Source organism: Emydura macquarii, unplaced genomic scaffold (genome assembly GCF_026122565.2).
Source record: "Emydura macquarii macquarii isolate MOO-44397 ecotype Brisbane River unplaced genomic scaffold, CSIRO-AGI_Emac_v2 contig_2205, whole genome shotgun sequence".
Lineage (NCBI taxonomy): Eukaryota > Metazoa > Chordata > Testudines > Chelidae > Emydura > Emydura macquarii.
In genome coordinates, this window is record NW_027132342.1 from 18,452,894 (window position 1) to 18,473,241 (window position 20,348).

At 41.9% G+C, this 20,348-nt stretch overlaps 1 protein-coding gene across 4 annotated transcripts in view; it reads left to right on the forward strand.

The window, feature by feature from the left end:
- EP300 (E1A binding protein p300) overlaps positions 1–20,348 on the forward strand; it is a 113,484-nt gene that overhangs the window by 23,050 nt on the left and 70,086 nt on the right. The window lies entirely within an intron of this gene.

Below are 20,348 nucleotides of genomic sequence, written 5' to 3' on the forward strand. Positions count from 1 at the left end.
GCAGAAAAAAAAAATAGAAAACGTTTTTGAGTGGTGGGGGAGGAAATGGGCTTTGATGTTGGGATGGGAACAGCGTTAAGAAGGAGTTGTACTGGGTCATTTTGCAAATGGAAATATGATATGACAGTTTAAATTACAAGTAGGCTGTGACCTGTAACTTGTCCAGGGTAGCCCACCTCAAAATGCCAACGTCAGGGCAGACTGCAAAAGGAGAGCAGATTCTCCCAAAACTGATAGCTAACATTGAAGTTAGATTCACCAACCAGTCACAAACAGTGCTTCTGATTTCCCACACTGGTTATCAAGAAGCTAAAACAAGAAGTTACAAAGCCCTTTTATTGCATTTCAGTCTCTGGTCCCTAAACAGCACGTAGGTCCAGTAAAAAGATAACTTATTTAAATTCTATTCCCTTTACCAAAATGTTCTCCTGATCTTCAAAGGGTCACATATTACTAGATCAATATATGTTTGGTTCTTAGCCAAAATACCATGCTGCCAGCCAGTCCTTTAGTATTTAAAACTAAAGGTTTATTAGAAAAGAAAAGAAACATGAAGAAAGATGTTAAATGATCAAAACAGTCAGATACATACAAATGACTTCAAAGTGTCTCTCTCTCATATATCCATCCATCCATCTAATCTATATCAGATTCTTAGCAGAATTGTGGAGTTTGCAGGCTTGTATAGTTCTTCTGGAGTACATCCAGTGCTTGGATGGGTCTCAGTCCTTTGTTTCACAGCTTCAGATGTAGAGATGTTGATCCAGAGGTAGGAAGCAGGAATGAAGACAAGACAGAGATGGTGAAGCAGCCTTTTATAGTTTCTGCTTATGTGGTCCATTTCAAACACAAGTCCACAGCACATGTGCATGGAAAAGCACTTGGCGTTCCCTGTTCACAGGCATGTTTCTACATGTCGTGATGACTCATAGGCATAGCCTCTGGTTTCTCTTTCTGGGCTTATTGTATAGTTGTTGGCCCTTGATTGGCCCTCAATCAGGCTGAACAGCGTTGAGGCTAATCTGTTGGGGTTATCATCCAATAGCACAGCACAAGTTCTAGATACAGAAATATCACACACCTTCATAGTTTACAATACAAAGATGATACACATACAGATGAGCTTATCACATTTAGTAAATCATAACTTTTCCATGATACCTTACATAGTGCGTTTTACAAGATTTGTTGTAACATTGCAATATTGATATCAATATTATAAATTGTCACTCCAATCCAGACAGTGTCACATAAGCAACCCCCTTTTCCTCAAAATATTCTGAACTGGAATATTTTTTTTCCAGGCTTTTGGTTCAACTCTAAAATCAGAAGTCAGTACAATCAATCCGCTATTATGCAATTTTCAACCAGAGTGAATTATATCATGTCTTGGTCAAGGAGGGAAAGTTTATTTTAAAGATGCTTTAAAGAGAGATTTATTCAGATGCTGTAATCAAAATGAAAATTTTGGAAGCTTATTGCGTTAGGGTGCTTTTCTCCAGCCACCTTATTCCATAAAAAACACCCTTCAACTTAAAAACAAACAAGCTAACTAATTTAGAGTATTAGTCTGTAATACTAGATTTTAACTAGTATTAATAAAATGGTCTGAAATAATTGCCTTATGAATATCCTAAGAAATTGTTAAAAATCAAAACTGTCCCTGTGAGTTTGATGCAATAGTAAATGTGGTACCTGGTAGGTACCTGTGCCTATGTAATAATGAGCTGTCTGTTGATTGGGTGTTAATGTATTTTAAATAGATATTAACCTTCGTAGACTGATCTCTTGGACTATTTGGTAAATGCGATTATTACAAAAGGATGTGTTGCAATATACAGTTCAAATGGTACTCTAAAAAGGAAATTAAACAATTGTTCAATGTTTGTTTGAAAGTTTTCCATGTGCAGAGTTAGAAGCATATAGAAATTATACAGAAAAGAAGTTTGATGCATTGTTCTGTGTAATCCAATGAGGAATCTTATTTAAGTTAAAACTTGACACTAGTTAAATTCAAGATTAATAATTTGCAGTCCAAGATGGATTTTAATTACTAGATTTAAGTATCAATAAAAGTTGATTACATTTCAAAACATCTATTTAATTTGGAGAAAATCTTTCCTAAGATTGCAAGGTCAGTCTTTGAACTGATGTAGATAACTTACACTAAGTCCCCAACCTATTTATACCTAAGCCCTGAAGTGTGCCATGTAGAACCAAACAAGGAAGGAAATTTGATCCAGTTGCTTGCTTTTTGGGATTGTAAATCAAAGACATCATTGCAGTATGTGGAGTGCTTTTAATTTTCTGTCTTGAGTTGATAGAAAGTATATTTGGTGTATAGGGTTTAACGTGGAGAGAGAAACCTTAGCTCTAAAGGTAGGCCCAAACAAATTTCATTTTTCTTTCATATTTGATTGTAACATACGTTGCTTATAAAGTAACTGAACTGCCTAATGAGAAGGAACAGTCTGAAATGGAGGCTGAAATTCCAGAATGTCTTCATTTGGTTTAGTTGTTGGCAGGGTGCCGATGTTTCACTTCTTGCAGTGGAGTTAGCAGAAGTTCACAACAGTAATATCTCTGACCATTGTATCTCTCCACCCATCTGCCCTCATCAGCCCCACCTCCAAACCTTCAAAAACAGATGGAAAAGGAAATTAAACATAATTGTTAAATATAACTTTCACTGTTTTAAAATATTTTGGTAAAGTACAGTGGTAGAGTTTTTCTAACCTGGGAGCCTGGATTTACTAATGTAGTGGCTCTTCAATTTGGGTAGCAGAAATGGTTGTATTTATGCTTTGGAGGCCTCTTGTTGCCCTATGGAGTCAGAGTGAAACATTTCCTCAATGATGTGTAGCTGGTATTGGAGTAGAATGTCTGCTTTAGATCAGGGGTGTGCCCGAGAGGAGCCAGCAGAATTTGGAAAGTAGGAAGGGAGCTAGTTAGCACAGGGTGTGCTTTTCCTGAATGAGCCTGCTGCTAGCTGTGTTTGATTTGGGTCAAGGTGAGGAGTTGGGGGTAAGTTCACCTATTGCTCTTGCAACAAGGTTTTGAAGGCCATCTGTTCTGTTCACACCTACTGAGACTGTTTCAAACCTAAGCATTTTAAGGACATTATCTAGTTAAAATTTTGATTTTGATGGATTTTGTTGATGTATAAAGGAATTAAAAAATACATGAAATAAAAAATTTTTCATTCATACCACATAAGTCCTGGAACATGAATTCTGTATTTATGCACTTAATTCAGTAAATAAAACCCCCCCTTGTAAAAGTCCTTGTGCTTGTTTGATATAGACATGAAGATATTACTTTACAAACTTATTTCTAAATAAATACCCTGGTTTCAGTATGAAAAGGAAACTGTTTTTACCAAGGTTCCATGATATTGAATATGCGGGGTGCTGGCTTTGGAATCCTATGTAAGAAAACTTGGCACGCCCTTGAGGACAGACAAATCTGTTTTAAAAATTTTCCTGAGCTGAACTTTATTGCATTTTATTACCAAGCTTGTTGGGATGCTTATTTGGAGAGAGACTTGTTTTCTTGGAACAGAATTGCTCTAAATTTGCACAGGATTATCCTTTTTGATAGCTGCCCGGGCTTTATCTATATGACCAAAGGTTTAGTCTGCCCTCCTGAATGAAGTTGGACTTAGGAGTAAGATGGTTATTTGAGGCTTATTTGTCTTTAGGAGTCTAGATATACCAGCCTGGAATTTAACAAGTTTCCAATTGGTATCTTATAAATTTACAAGTCGAACAATATTACCACTGCACTGTCTCAACTCAACCTGCCCTGAGCCAGTTAATCTTCAACAAAAACTCCTTTTGTTCTGCCTCTTTGGCTGTTCTGCAACTTACTGTTAGCACTGTTTAGTTACTATCCTGCTGTCCAGTTTACTCTCAAGTTCTTATTCAGAGTGGGAAGGTGCTTCATAGACAAATATGATTAGTGCATTTCTTTGGTGATGGTTGCATGCCACAAATCTGAAGGCCAAGTGACATCACCAACTCAAAGTTCCATATTTTTAATTTCTGCTCTTCCAAGAAAGGTAGAGTTTACTCCTTGTATGAAAAGGAAATGAAAGATGTCAGTCCTGGTATGTCATTGACACCAATCAGAATGCTTCATTTGTGTGTAAAGCTTGACCTCAGTTTGAAATATTTTTAAAGAATTGTGATTGAGCAGTCCTCAAATCATCTGGTTAAATACATAATTTGGGGGTATACAGATCTCGCAAGTTAGGTTGTTAAAAACATGGGTGAACTTGTTCAGGTCACTTTGTAAAAATCTAGAATTTGGTTATATTAGGATGGTAACTTGGTTAGGTCCCTGCCACACCAATGAACAACTTTGGAAAAAGTAGATTTCAGTTGTAACTGAATGACATAAGATATTCTTAATTTTATAGAAAGAACATAACAAATTTTTCTTGCAATTTAAATGCATCCTGAATAAAATTATGCCAAAGCACCTTAATTAGAATCCTGCAGATAAGTTACTATTAAAATAACTTGAATCTTATGAATCGTGGTGTCCAAAGCTGGAGGAGGTGAAAAGTGATCTATTGTGGTAGATGTGGGGCTTCTGAAGCTGGTGCAGTTAAGGAACATAATAGGAATATTCTTCTCATTGGCATTTTAAACCATGTTTTTAGGGAGATTTTGGCCGTAGTGTTGCTATAGCCTCTTAAATAGGGGCTGTTATCTATCCCAAATGTGGATGTTTCAGTGGCAGATGGATTGATGTGTGTGACATGCTTTTGGATGAAGAGTGCTTTCATGATTGTACATTGATTCATTTAAAGAGAATTAAAATTCATTTTTAGCTGGGTGTATAACACTTTTTGCCCCCCTGGGTTAGGAGAGAGAAATAGTCTGGCTCATACTCAGAACCTCTTCCAGCAGTCACCGGTGAGGTAGTATTAACATTTATTAGGCATCTACTACCAGAAGTGGATATGAAATACGAAGTGCAAATGTAGTATCCAAGGTCAGCAACCCAGGATAGAGAGTAAGGCTAAACTTTACATCAGGGTTTTGCCTTTGGTCCTTGCTGGTTGGGTCTACTCATATTTTGTATTGGTCTTGCAGGATAACAGGTATCTGATACACTTCTCAGACTTAGTTACCTATTTTTTTGTGCTTAAAATTTGTCATTTGGTATTTGTTTACAGAATTAGTTTTCCCTGATATAATTGATCCCTCAGGAATAAATGGCCATGGAAGATCACTGATATGTGAGTATATAGGGCATCCACTATAGCTACCACTGTTGGAGGTGCTTTGGTGATAGTACAGTGGTGGGAAATTGAGAAAAATGTGAGTGTAGAGACAGGTCCTTTGCCTGTCCCTGCTTCCTTATTGGCTAACTGTCTACATTTTCTGTGACTACAGCAGTTACTGCTGGTCCTATTTGTAAACAGGCGCCCGCCCACTGCTAAAGGCCCCTTCCCCAGCCTAAGGGGAGGAGCCACTGAGCCCAGAATACAACTAAGTACTTGGGACAACTAATGAAAAAAACCAGGAAGGGGCGTGGAGGTCACAGGTTAAAACAGAGGGAACCAGAAGGGGACACCGAGCCGAGAACCCCGGACAGCGCCCACTGCTCCCGGAAGGTGTCGAGGGAGCTGGCGGACACTGCCCAGAAGAACTCTGCCCGGATGCGTGAGTGCACGATGGAACGGGAAGTAGGCCCCACAGTTACAGAGCCGCCGCCGCCGCCCCCCCCCCTCCCTCCCCCCGGTCAAGTAGATGTCAATCTCCTCCTTGCTCTGGCCAAGATGGCTGAGGAGGTCCCAAGACTTCGTGGGGCCACGGATGGGGTAGAGCTGTGCTAGTCCTCATTTCCTGCTATGTCTGCAGATTTACTCTTCAATTAAAAAACTTCTCTAGTTAGAGAAGTAGCTGGAAACAAGAACAATGTAGTGCCATTTAATGTTTATGGTAGTGTCTACTATGTGCTAGGCACTTACAAACATTCAAGAAGGCTGGTCCTTGTTCCAAGGAGTTTACAGCCTAAGGAGGCTTTTAATCTGCAATCCTGCTTCCACTTAACTTTCATGAACAGCCACACTACTGGTAGGCACAAGGCACTCAGCAGTGCCTGCCTGCTGCACATGAAAGATTCCTAATTTAGGAGGCACCTGCATCCCAGTGTGAAGTGGCAGTGTTGGAGCTCCCTCTCCGTTCCCTGCAGCTGCTGTTGCATCTGGCCAATAAGGCGGGACCTCCAGAGCAGCCTTTTTTGCTGCTGCCTTTTCCTGAGAAGGGGTGGGGGCGCCTTTCCTGTGTCCACTGCTCTTCCTGACTGAGAAAGGGGACTCCAGGATCTTAACCCCCAATCCTGGTGGCAGCTTACTGCTGCTTGCATCTTGGGGGAGGGAGGCAAAGCAACTCTGCCAACCTCTCTCCCCTTATCTGTTCCTCTTCAATTTCTGTGGAGAAGAAATGACTACCTGAGTTTGACTTTAAAACCTATGGTTTCAATTTCTCCCCATCCTTTTTTTTACTACATGATTTTCCCTCATTTAGTCTGCTTTATTCACTTACACTTTTTCCTCCCTCATTCCATTACCCACTTTTACCATCTCTTCTCCCCTTCCTCTTCTCTTTACATCTTCCTGTGTCTCATTCTTTTCATCACATGCACCCTCTCCCCTGGTTTCACTGTACATGTAACTTTTCTCACACTGTGAAAATGAAGAAGGGGAGGGGGGTGTATGAGAAGAAATGGAAGTATGCAGGAAGGAGAGTGAAAAGAGGAAAATATAAATGTGGGTTAGGAATAAATAGGGAAAGTGGGGGAATGAGAGACTGAGCAGGTTAGAGGGAATTAGGAGAAGCATGGAGTGAGGCAATGTAAAACTGCACTCATAGATTTTGAAACTTAATCTCAAATAACCATTAGTTATGTGCACAGATTAAAATTGGAGGAAATATTGTCTACAGCCTCTCCAAAGATCACTATGATCTACGGTGGATGATTTTTAGAGAACTGCTGCTCTAAAAGACTGCAGCTGGCTTGCAGGTAAATTCCTTCTGCCTCTCAAGCAGTGGGGACCATGATGAAAACAGCTCCAATGCAAAGCCTGTTTCAATAGGAGAAACTGGAATATTTTTTGTAAGGGGTTTGTAGCTGACATTCACTATAAGGATGTCAGACTGCTTTTATTTTTTTTTGGGAAGGATTCAATGATGGGGAAATTTTTGACTAATTCTGGTTTAAGTATGTTTTTTATAGGTACTGGATAAATGCTAGATCACTTCAGAATTGCTTTAATTAAGACAACACATGTTAGATGATTATATATATATATATATATATATATATATATATATATATATATATATTTGGGAAGCTGTTGGCTCCCATGATCAATCCTTCTGTGTGTTTCCTGTATCAAATCCACTATTCTAATTAAATATAATATACTCGAGATGTTCTGGATTGGAAGAGTGTGTGGGGGCTTTATGCAAGGATTGCTAATTCTTCCAGGTTGTGCTGGGTGCCACAGTGTGCATATCCTGTGTTTCTAGGGCTTCTGTAGACTGGCTTGCACAACCACAGACTGGTGTGATCCAGTCTTAAATCTGAGGGAATCTTAAGCTTTGGTTGAAAGCTTTTGTTTTGCTATTAAAGCTCTGTGATGCAGTGTGATACCCTAAAGTTACCAGCGAGGGATATGCACGCTGTTCGGAAGAGCCCTTTGTCTGTGAACTTGGTCTGAGGAATTCAACAAACAAATTCAAGCTCATGGTCATCCTACTTCAGGATTCTTAGTTGATTAGGGATAAACTAGATACTGTTCTGAAGGAGAATATTAACAATTTTGACTGCTGTCATCCTTGTCTTCCTTGCAATATGCAACAAAAGATTCTTTGTATGAGATGATTCACACTGTTGCTTCTCAGAACGAAGTCCAGATCCAGCAGGCCTGAAAACAATCCCCTTGAAAGTTTGTTTTTGATCCACCAATAAAGGGAAATGTTGAATTTCATCCTACCATGGGGATCTGTTGAATCAGTCTTGAAACTGGCATCTTTTTCACTCAGGTGAGTGGTTTCTTTCTTTCCAGTGCAGTTTGCCTGTCAGTGCCTTCTAGAAGCATGCTTAGTGAATTATGGTAGTGGCGTTTCTGCAAAATTTTGTCTTTTGTGCTCTGAGGCAGAGGTTTTCTCTCTGGATTTCCTTCCTTAGGAGTTTTTCGATCTATTCCCTTTTCCAGTTTAGTCGTACAAAGGCAAACTTGTTTAGGCAACCTTTGATGGGATGAACTCTTAAGCAAGCTTCTCCTGAAAGCTGTTAGATTCCTCATGTTTGAATTAAATTGTTCCCAGCTATCCATTGTTAGACCCTTGGAAAACTTCAGGTTTATTTCCCTGCAACTTTCAGCCACACAAGAATTGCCAAACTTTTGTCTCTTTTGATTGATCAGGACAAAGAGATTCTTCTTCGAGTCACTTCCCTATGGGAGCCACAGTAGGTGTATCTGTGCCTCTGATCGGAGATTTCAGGTAGCAGTGTTCGGCCTGCACATGTACTCTCTGTCCCTAGTGCTGTGCCTCAAGGCTATCTAGCATTGCGCAGGCCAACTGCCCCCAGTTCCTTGTCAGTTGCCTTTGGCCTAAGATGGAGTGAACAGCAGTCTGGTTTTCTTACCCCATGTTTCATTATAGTTGATATAACTTCTTAGAGTTTGTTTTTGTCACATTTCTAGAGCTTCCATTTTAATTCAAAAAAATTTTTTTCTCCCTGTTCCCCTCCCCATCCCCTCCCGCTCCCCCAGGTTTAAACAGTGCCTCTCCTACAGGGAGGCAATACTGGTTATGGTGGACCCTTCCTCTTGTCCTGTGGGATGTGAGCCTCTTCAAGGCACCAAAATGCATTTTCTGACAGCAATTATAGGCTAGATTCCGAAAGAACTGGGAGTTAAAGTTGAAACTACTCCTCATGGAAGATACTGTTAAACCAGTGTCTGGTCCTTGTCCCAAATCCCCTCCATGGCAAAGATCGTTCCCGGGGCCTTGAACTTCTAGGGAGGGAGAGCAGAGGAGAAAATCTTCTGACTCCCCTTGCAAAGCATCCAAAAAGAGGGCTGGAAGCTCTCAAACTGCACTCCTGCCCAGATAGAGGAGATCCCCGGTATGATCAGTCACCTCTGCACCAGTGGCTTTGAAACACTGTACCAAGAAGACACAGGGACCCTCGGGTATGAGCTCTGCCATAATGCCTAAAGACCTGAAGGACACAGGCTCTGAAATGGTGGCACTGCCTGCCAAAGATAACAGCAAAGTTCATACTCTCTGCAAAATCAGTACTGATAAAGAAATCCTCTGCACTGACCGCCTCAAAGCAAGCCTCATTGGACTGCACCTCCCATAAAAGATCATTTGTACTGACAAGTCAGCACCGACAACCCCTGACGGTACTGATTGCAATGATGATACTGCAGGAATTTCACTTTTCTAGGGACCTCATGATCATGGAGACACCAGAGTCCCTGCTGCTCGGTACCAGGGCTTTGTTACCAAGCACATCTCAGTCCCCAGAATCACCTGCAACATAGGAGCATTTGCCTCCTAGCTTTCCTATCAGCTCCATTGTATTTAAATGAGGTGTCAGATGACAGTGACCAAGACTACAACTGCTCTCTGGCCTCTCGCCATGCCTCATCATTACAACAACCGGGACCTTCCCACTACACCCATGCTCTGATCTCCAACCCTCCTGGTATGGCCACCTGTGGATGCTGCCATCCATGCCCTTTCTTCAGTGGCTATACTGTGATCTGTGGGCAGCCTACAGGCACCAGACTTCTCAGGCATCAAGTGTCTCCAAGTGTGTACTAGACCATCTCCTACAGCCTCTGTATCCAGAACCCCAAAACCTCAGGAGGAAACTTCTGAGGAGTAGGAGGCCAGACTAGAAGAGGAGACTACACCACTAACATATCTCCTCGCTGGATGAGGTGGTGATGCCTCCTCCACCATCACTGGCCAATGATTTTAAGCATCTTACTTAGAGGGATGCTGACACACTGCAAATTCCCCTCGAACAGGTGAAAGCCACCCACCATGAATTGCTGGACATATTACACACCTTCTCCTCTTCAAGAATTGCCCTCCCAGTCAATGAGGTGCTTTTAGATCTTGCCAAGGTCATCCGGCAGACAGCAGCCTCTATTGTGCCAACATATAAAAGGACTAATGAGAGGTATTATGTATTCCCCCAAAGAGGCAGATTTTCTTTATACGCACCCTCAGCTTAACTCTAGTGTCATGGATGCCATTGATTTGTGAGGAAAGCAGTGACATGCTAAACACAACCCTTTATGATAGAGACTGGAAAAGGCTGGACTTAATTGGGAGGAAGGCATATTCCTCGGCAACTCTGCAATTCAGAATTTCAAATGACCAAGCCTTAATGGCAAAGTACAACATGAATTATGGAAAACTCAGCATCTTTATTGACCACTTGCCAGAAGCACAACAAGAACAGTTTTCAAGCCATCATCCATGAGTGGCAATTGGTAGCAAGAACAGTGCTATAGACCACACTGGACGCTGCGGGTACAGTGGCCTGCTCAGTTTTGATCACTGTGGTAATGAGATGGGCTTTGTGGTTACACCTTTCAGGGCTGTCGAAGGAAGTACAGATGATTGACACCCTTCCTTTCGAGGACTCCAGATTCATCACTGACAAAGACTGATGCATCACTTTGCACTTTAAAGGATTCCAGAGCTCTCTAGGAATCTGCATACAGGGACAGAAAAAAAATTTTAATTCACAATCTCACAGATCCTGACTACCCCATTTCCCTCCACCACAGCGATACTACGTGCCACAACGAACAAGACCTAGGATGCAGAAGTGGAAACATCAGCCTCCCAATCTTCAACATCTCAACCTCAAAACACCAGTTTTGATGCCTTGGTCAAGGCCCTAAGCAGTCGCTCCTTAAAACAGCTGCAATACACAGACCTTTCACATCCCTTCAGATATTATCTAGCTCTCTTCCTCTGGAATTGGGAAAAGATCACTTCTGACAAATGGATCTTGAAAATCATTTCTAAGGGTTACCTCTGTCCACTTCACTGGCCTCCCTCCTATCTATCCTTTCTCCCTGTCCCTCTTCATGGACCTTTCTCATGAGAAACTGTTATATCTTGATATAGATCATCAGCTATGCCTAAGGGCCATAGAGCCAGTTCTTGTTCACCTCTGCTTTTTATTCCAAATATTTCCTGATCCTCAAGAGAAAAGTAGGCTGGAGACCCATATTAGATCTAAAAGCTCTAAACCGATATGTGAAGGTGCAAGGATTCAAGATCACACTAGCAGCAATTATTCCATCTCTAGAGCAGGGAGATTGGTTCTCAGCCGTCAACCTACAGGATGCTTGCTTCCACATTTCAATCCTACCTTTTCACAGGAGATTCCTTCAATTTACCTTTAGGCAGGACCACTACCAGTACAGAGTACTTCCATTCGGCCTCTCATCCGCACCCAGAGTATTCTCTGTCATAGTGACACATCTGCAAACATTATAGGTATTGTAATCTACCCATATCTGACTGCCTTCTCCAGGCCTCTTGTTTGAAGATGCCCTAAGAGCCACCCAGAGGATTATGCACATATTTGTGCAACTGGGTCTACAGCTCAATACCCAGAAATCAACCTTCACTCCTGTACACTGTTTGATGTTTATAGGGGCTGAACTTGACTCAGTGCAAATGAGTGTTCCTCCTGCTGCAGATTCAACACCCTGAGCAATCTCATAGAGACAGTTCAGGCAAGCCCACAAATGTCAACCAGAAATTGCCTTCAGCTTCTTGTGCACATGGCGCCATGTATATTTGTGACATCTCATGCCCAATTATACAGGAGGTGTATACAGACATGGCTCAGATCTGTTTACACCTCAAAAAAGGACGGGTCAAACAAGCTGCTTTTGATACTCTTCAGGGTCAAACACTCCCTGGAATGGTAAAAAGACCCATCCAGTGCATTTGCAGGGATCCCATTCACACAACCTCCACCAGCACAGATTCTAACAGATGCCTCTCTGATAGGCTGGGGAGCCCACCTAAAGAATTGTAGAGTTCAAGGCAAATGGTCCACCATGGATGCTGTACTCCCTAACAACTTACTGGTATTAAAAGCTGTCAGAAAGGCCTATGCACACTTTCTTCCATTCATCAGGGATATTTGCCTGAACATCATGACAGACAATGTGTGCATGTTTTATATAAATCACTGGGGGTGGGGGCAGCGTCAGATCACCTTCCCTTTGCACAGAAGCACTAAAACTCTGGAATTGGTGCATCCAACACAATATACTCATATCAGCTGCTTACCTGCCAGAAGTACATAATATAAGAGCAGACAGTCTGTTAGAATTTCTCACACAACCACAAATGGGAAATGAACCCTACAGTGCTCCACAACATAGTCTGTCATGGGGAGCCCCAATAATAGAGCTGTTTGCTACTTACTGGAACAAGAAATGTTCCCATCACTGCTCCAGAGCTGGACTGGGGAAATAATCCCTAGAAGACACTTTCCTTCTTCAGTGGAACAGGGAGCTGCTATGTACCTTTTCTCCATTTCCTCTGATATAGAAGGTCATATTAAGGTGGTAAAAAGCAACAGTTATACTGATTGCCTACACTTGGCCAAGACACGTGCAATAACCATACCTGACACAGCTAGCAATGTGTCCTCCAGTTCCTCTTCAACCCATTCCTCATGTGCTTACCATCACCCCAACTTACAGATTCTCCAGGTCCTGGCTTGGCTCCTTCATAGTTCCAAAACACAGAGAAATGCTGCTCTTAGGAGGTGAAGGAAATGTTACTATACAGTAGGAAATTGATGACTCAGCATGACCATTAGGGGGAATAGTGGTGTTGATGGAGCACCCACCCTTCACAGTCTTCTTTAAAGATAGTCACTTTGAGACTGCACCCAAAGTTCCTTCCCAAAGTGGTCTCGTCCTTCCACATGAATCAGCTCATTCACCTCCTCACCGTTTTCCCAAAGCCGAACCATGCCAACAGGGAGGCAATGCTACATATATTTGATATTAGGAGAGCCATAGCATTTTCTTTAGACAGGACAAAGGCTTTAGGAAATCTCCTAAATTCTTCCTCTCATTTGCGGACAAATACAAGGACTCCACAGTATCAGCTCAAAGGCTCTCCAAATGGGTCTTGAAGTGCATTAACTATTTTTATAATTACCTATACTTCCTGCTACCTCCATCAGAAATTTGCAGGCACTCCATGAGATTGGTTTCTACTTTGGTCATATTTATTAAAGATGTTCCTATCTCAGAAATCTGCAGGGCAGCAACTTGGGCTTCTGCTCATGCTTTCATGGAACACTACACTATTACTCGAGACTCCGCTTCTGATGCCATCTTCATCTCCACGGTATTATCAATAATAGAGTCCACTCCAAAGCCCCAGCCCTCCATAGGGGATATTGCTATGAAGTCACCTACAGTGGAGCACTGATAGGGACGCTACTCAAGAGAAAGTTGCTCACCTTGTGCATAACTGTGGTTCTTCGAGATGTGCCTCCTTATGGGTGCTCCAGGACCCACCCTCCTCCCCTCTGCTTCTGAGTTCTCAACAAGGGGCTTGTGGTAGAGAAGGAACTGAGGGAGGCTCACCCATGTAGCTCTGCACATCCTCAAAGCAGAGCATGAAAGAGGGAGAGCACGTGTGCGGGCCGAATGGACGCTGCTACCTAAAATCTCCAATCAGCGGCAAGGGTGCAGATACACCTACAGTGGAGCACAGGGGAACACAACTTGAAGAACCATCTTTACTGCACAAGATGAGTAACTTCCTCTTTTCCAGCACTAGCTAGAGATATTGTACAGAAAGGATTCTCTGCAAGATAGAGAAGGTCTGCTGGCTTGGGCCTATTTTCACCTGGGAGAAATTAAGAATTTTTTCTCAATATGGTCCAGTATCACTTCTAATGGATTTCTACTCCACCTTCTTTGGAATGATAGAAATTCAGGACCTGTCCATCCTTAACCTCTCTATGAGCAAAACAGATTTCAGGATAGAAACTAGCTCTTCTGAACCAAAAATTAGCTCTGAGAGTTATGTTCCATAGATCTCAAGAAGGCTTATCGTCAAGTGTGTCCCAGCTAATGACTTACATGATTTGCATTTTGGAGCAACTATAAGTTTCAGGTGATGACCTTTGGCTTGGCAACTTTTCTCCTCTGATGTTCACACAGTTTATTTTTCTGGTAGATGGCCATAGACAAGAGGCAATCCAGATCTTCTGTCTGGACAATCTGCTGCCGAAGGTGCAATCATATAAAGTCACACTTGCCAAGCTGTTCAGTGGTGGGTTGTTTTTTTTTTTGTTTTTTTTTTAACTGAGATTCACAGTGAACCTCAGAGCAGCCTTATCCTATCTCAGGAACTCTAAACCTGTGAGCTATCTGCATAACCACTCTGAGCCTCTTAATATTGCCCAAAGAGAAGCTTATAAAATCAAGTCCTCATCAAGCTGTTCCTCAAGTACACTATAGACATCAGCACACCAATGGCTTCAGCTGGTCAGCAAGGTGGTTTTTTAGGTAAACTTCCATGGACAATGCTTCATCTTCACCTCTTCAGAACTTCTGATTACACTGGATCCTATCACATAAGAATATGGACCACCACTTGACAATCAGTTCAGATACTTGATGGGTCCTTTGTTGGTGGTAATCATGTCATCTCTTCAAGGGGAAACCTATGGTAATTCTGACAGCAATTCACGTGACTACCAGTGCAAGCCTTTTGGGATGACTGGCTCATATGGGACTCTATGGCTCAGGATAAGTTGCCTTTCCAGGAATTCAGCTCATCATCAACTTCCTAGAGTTGTGGCTGTGGGAATGCAATAGTCGGTCTCATACAAAATGCTACTCTGGGAATTGTCATTATTCATTTGCAGAATCACAAAATAACTATTGTTGTATATCTCAAGTACCCAAGGTCAAACGAAAAGTGAGTCTAAACATAAGCCAGGAAAGGTGGTTCTTCATCTGCTGTTCATGATTCTGTCCCTTAGGGTGTTGCCATGATTGTTTTGTGGCTAACAGTAAGGGCAGTTGGCTCACCTGTCAATGAGCTTGATGTTGAAGGAAGACTTCCTGGTTTAGCTCCCAACAAAACTGATTTGGTTCTTGCACATGTGATGAACCTGTTTGCAACCCAGTCCAATAAGAAGATAATGAAATTCTGTCCCTGGTGTATTTGCACACATTCCTGAAGAGCAGATGCTTCCTCATTCTCCTGTCTGTGTTTCTGTGGATATACATTATATCCTTTTTTCTTTACATTCACCATGACCCAAATTTCAACCACGATCAAGCTTAAGTAATTTAGAGCATCTTATTGGCCCAAATGTTCCTTTGGTTTCTTAGACTAGTGCATGTGTCTGTTTGCCATGGATATCACAAGTTTCTTAGGCTCTTATTCACAAATTCCATCCAGACTTACAACATTTGAAATTCACCCTATAGAACCTGAATCAGCATCCCTTTTAGAACACAATTATGATAAGAAACTAGTTGATTTCCTTTAGAAATCCAGAAAAACTTCAGCCAGACTCCTGGGGGGCCTTGACTGTTGGTGCTGCATATGGAGGAAGACATACCTCTAAGGTTGTCAACAAAAGATGTTCTGGATTTCCTACTAGATAGCTTTCTTACGGGTTTGAGTTCCACTTTCTTAGAGAGTGCAGGTCTCAGCCTTGGGTGTCTTGTGGTGCCCAGTGGAACGGGGTACCCTGAGTCTTTCATTACATGTTTCTGCTAAATTGTCATTTGAGCTGCTATTGAAGGAATAGCTTTGTATTTTCTGGTTCTGAAGTTTACCTTTACTTTGGCCAGATAGTAGTTTGAAGAGTTAGCAAATTCGGATTCCTTTCTATCAAACAGCCTCACCCTTGTATTTGTTTTGGACTGTGATTGTAGCCACTCCCTCTTTCTTCCTAAGAAAAAATTGGCCTTCCATTAAAATCCCTTACCTTGTGTGATATAGCGAAGGCAGAGGGTAGTAGGAGGGTGGTGGACGGGAGAGATGTGAGCCCCAGAATGCTCTGTTCCCTGCTGACTAACTCAGAGCTATTAGGGGGCAATTAGAAGCAGCTGAGGCCAATTAAGGACCAGCCAGGTGCTCCATAAAAGCCCTCTGCTCCAAACAGTCAGTGCAGGAGCTGGAGGAAGTAGGAGTGCTGTGCTGTGCTGAGCTATGTTGTGATAGGAGTTCTGAGCTGTGCAGAGGAACGGACTGGAGAGCAGAAGTTCTGTGGTGGAGCAGCCAGGAGGAAGGTACCGGCTCAAGAAGCCAGAAGGACTGAAGGAGGGGGAAAACTTAGCCCAGGGGAAGAGTGTGCAGTTTGGAGAGCACTACCAGTAGCACATAGCTGCTTCTCATTGGGCCCCTGGGCTGGGACCCGGAGGAGCGGGTGGGCCCGGGTCCCTACCCCCTTCCCTGTGAAGACGGGGTGACAGGCAACTTCCTGGCCCACTACAAGCAGGAAAGCGCGAGGCCCACTAGAGGGAAGCCGGCCGTCTGCCCCACTTGAAAGCACAATGGCATACTTTAGATATGGTCAGGGCAGTAAAGTTCTTGCATAGAACTAAACCATGGAGGTAGTTGAAGCTCTATTAGTCTTGTGGTGAAATCCTAAAGCATATATAGAGCATCAAAATATCCTCTTTAGGTGGATTAAGTCAATTTTCTTAAGCTTTCAAGGGGTTCTTGACTAAATGCTTTGAAATGTTAAACTCCCTCCACCAGTAGTATAGCTACTTTATGGGCAGGCATACCAAGCCTCTTACGAAGAAACCTGTTGGGTAGCTACCTGGGCATCCATACACTCATTTATGAAGCATCATAGGTCCTGGAACTAGCGATGCTGGACGTGCTACTGGCCCCCCTGGCTTGTAGTAGTTTCCATCATATACAGGGTTTGCAGTTTGGTTCAATGGCTCTCAGCATTCACTATAAAAATTGTTCCAGCAGCTCTGTGAAGCATTACAAAATTGAAGTTTTTGTCCAATGCTTCCCTAGTACATATTCCTTCAGTCCTTCATTGGTGTTCTCCAGTGAAGTCCTACTTTAAAAAAAAAATAATGGGTCTTCTTTTCATGTTTGGCTTGATGTAATTTCAACTTGGGACATTCTCTTTTTTCCCTTCAGCTTACTGGAGGCTTTGCTTATGTCTTTTCTACTTTATAGACATTCTAAGCCTGACAGAGGGAGAGGAGTCCTATGATTAAAAAATAATCTAATTAGTTTCTTCTCTAAATGAGGATTCTCTACATCAGAACCTTGTCTTGTTTGTTTGTCAACTACTCAGTGCTTGGATTCAGGTGAAAATTCACTGTCTCGTTCAGGGGAGAGGAAATAAAAATAAATTTATTCACTTTTTTTTCTTCTGGAGGCAGTTGACCCTGTATTTTCTTGTCATTATAGACTTTGGAAGTATAGTCTGGGAAGTGCTGTCAGTACAATTCAACAGGTATGCCTATAGAGAAAGCTGAGAGGTAGACCGCTTGAGGCAAGTGGGCAAAAACCTTTTGCTTCTGCAGTTGGAAAAAGAAAATCTAGCAGTTCCAAACTTGAAAATCTAGCAGATTCCCATCTAGATAAAACAGCATTGGTTTCCTTACCTTTAATTTCATCATTTATAAAACATTAAACTTTGCTAATTTTAGGTGAGTGTTCTCAATCCTAAACAAGGAGTACTTTACTGACTTACTGTTTCTTCTTCCAAGGAACTAAATTTCTTTACCCATTTAAGAAACTATACTTTTCTGCAAGCCGAACATTGCCTTATTGAGATAGGAGCCATCCATCAAGGTGAAAAAGAATGAGTTGTGGTGAGCAGGTCACAGTCTTGGTCCTGAAGTGTCAGTCAACTTTAATATTAGCCCATACTGTAAATCAGATATCTGGAGTGAAAACAGGCACCAGATCTGCATAAATCACTTAGGAGGAATGCATACAAAAATTGCTGGTGCCCCAGATGCAACAATTTCAGACTCTTATCTAACACACCTATCATGACTTAGGCTTATTTAAAAAAAGGCAGGACTACTCTATTTCTCTTCGGTCAGGTGCTCTTCTGGCTGTAGAGGAACCCTTTATTGATATATGCTCTGTGTATCAAGGTTAAGCTAAAACCAGAAGCAGACTTCCTCAAAAAACGTAAGATAGATCAGTGGAGTGTAACCTCCACTTAAATATTCTTGCTACTTGTCTAACAGCTTGGAAAGATTGGTAATGAACCTATTTGACTCTAGAATCAAGATTCTCTGCTACTTTGTCAGGCAGAAACTCATGAAAGAGATGGATGCTGTCTCTAAGGTGACTTTTTTCCCCTTTTCCATTCTCTTTCTGGTCTACAGAAGACTAGGAAGAGAACCCCTCAGTAACACTGGCAGCGTTCACTGATTGAAGGGGGGCTAGGGCTCTCAGACTAGATCAATTTGATGTTGGGCCCATCTGGATTCATACCACACAGTTTGTATTGTCACCAGGGTTCAGTTCTGCACTCCAAACCAGAAAAGTGTCAGCTAGCTTCCAAGTATTTGACAAGTATATAAAGAGAGCTACTTGGATGATACCATGCTGCTAATATCAATTAAAAAGTAGTCAAATAATCTATTCTAAGACTTGGGTGAGGTTCAGATACTCGTGAAAAGACCATGAATTGTTTATCACTATTAAAAGTGAGTCATCCTAGAATTCATTTGGAGAGCCTTAATTTGGACGTTTGAAGGTTCCTACCCTGTATGAGAATACATCTTTCTTGAAGAAAAGAAGCCTTTAGATAAACACAGGTAATCTCTGGGCAGTAATTAAGTTGAGAAGCAGGTCACTTTCATTCTGCAGCTTGGAAAAGCATTGAACAGTAGAATCAGCCACTGGAGTTATTTGCTGGGGGAAAAGCACCCAAGAACAGCCTAGGAGAATAATAATGGAGGAGGCAGACACCTATCACAGCCACCAATAAGCTCTTCCATTGAATGGGAAGCAGAACAGCCAAAGGAGATTGCGTGACTTCAAATTGACTAGATACCTATTAATCAGAGGCTAGTATATAAGATGGAGTTTCCAAACAGGTGTCCAGAATAGTAGTACTTTGATACATATTTCAATGTCCTCTTTTCTTTGTGCTACAGGATGGAAGATGCTAACATCTCACTGGATAGTGATGAGAACCTTTTATGCTGGCCTTAATTGTATTTTTAATCTTCTTGCTGTTCAGTTCCTAGTAAACGTTTCCAAGTTGTCTGTTTGAGAAATAGAAGTTTGAGAGATTTTAGTAAATGATAATGTTAAGCTGGGTGCTTGGAGTTACAAGGATGAACCAAGATTACAAGAAGTGTGGAGGGTGGTACCAGTTACAGAAAAACTGAGGAAATCCAGTCTTAAATTGTTTGGGCATGCAAAAAGATCAGAAAGATACATAGGGAACAGGGTTTGTTAAACTTAAAAGTGGAGAGCCCCAAAGCTAGATGGATGTCAGACCAAAGAATTTGTCTAACTGCAGAGTTTTGAGGAACTGATTCATGACATGACTGGAATGGAGAAGGTCTCCAAGAGTTGAGCCCATATAGATGGGACTAAGGCTAGAAGAAGAGAGAAGTATAAGAGATTTGAGGGGGTAAAGGGAAAACCAAAGGAGGTATGGAATATAAGGGAGGGACACAGTACAGCGAAAGAAATTAGAGAGGATGAAGGAAGGGAAAAGGGGGAGGGGGAACACAAGGTCCTCTATACTCTGTGGGAATCGTGACCTAAGTTCTGAATGCTGATCTAAATCTATGCAAGTATCCTTGATGCTGAAGCATTCCAGAGCAACAGATTGGAAATTCTTTGGCATCTTTCTGATGCACTTAAAAATGGAGGATTTTACCAAATTAAATGTATAAATTAATAATGCATCTACTACAGTGATTGATACATAACAAGAGCATCCATGGTTATGGTAGAATAAGGACTTAAAATCCTAGAAAAACTGCTTGGAAAAGGAAAAAAATTTTCACACGAGATAAGAGGAATCTTCCTTATGGGCAGATATTATAACTTTTGTACTGCCTGCAGGGTGCCCTGGTACACCTTCCTCAAACATCAGGTACTGGCTACTGTCATGCAGCGTACTGGACTACCTGGACCACAGGTCAGATTCAGTATGGCATTTCCTATGTCTCTGATAGTTCATTAAATTTTATGCTGCCTCTGGGTTTTATACTGAAAATGCATAATCATATTGTAGAAGTTGTTTGGGGTGCAGGAGGCTGGGGC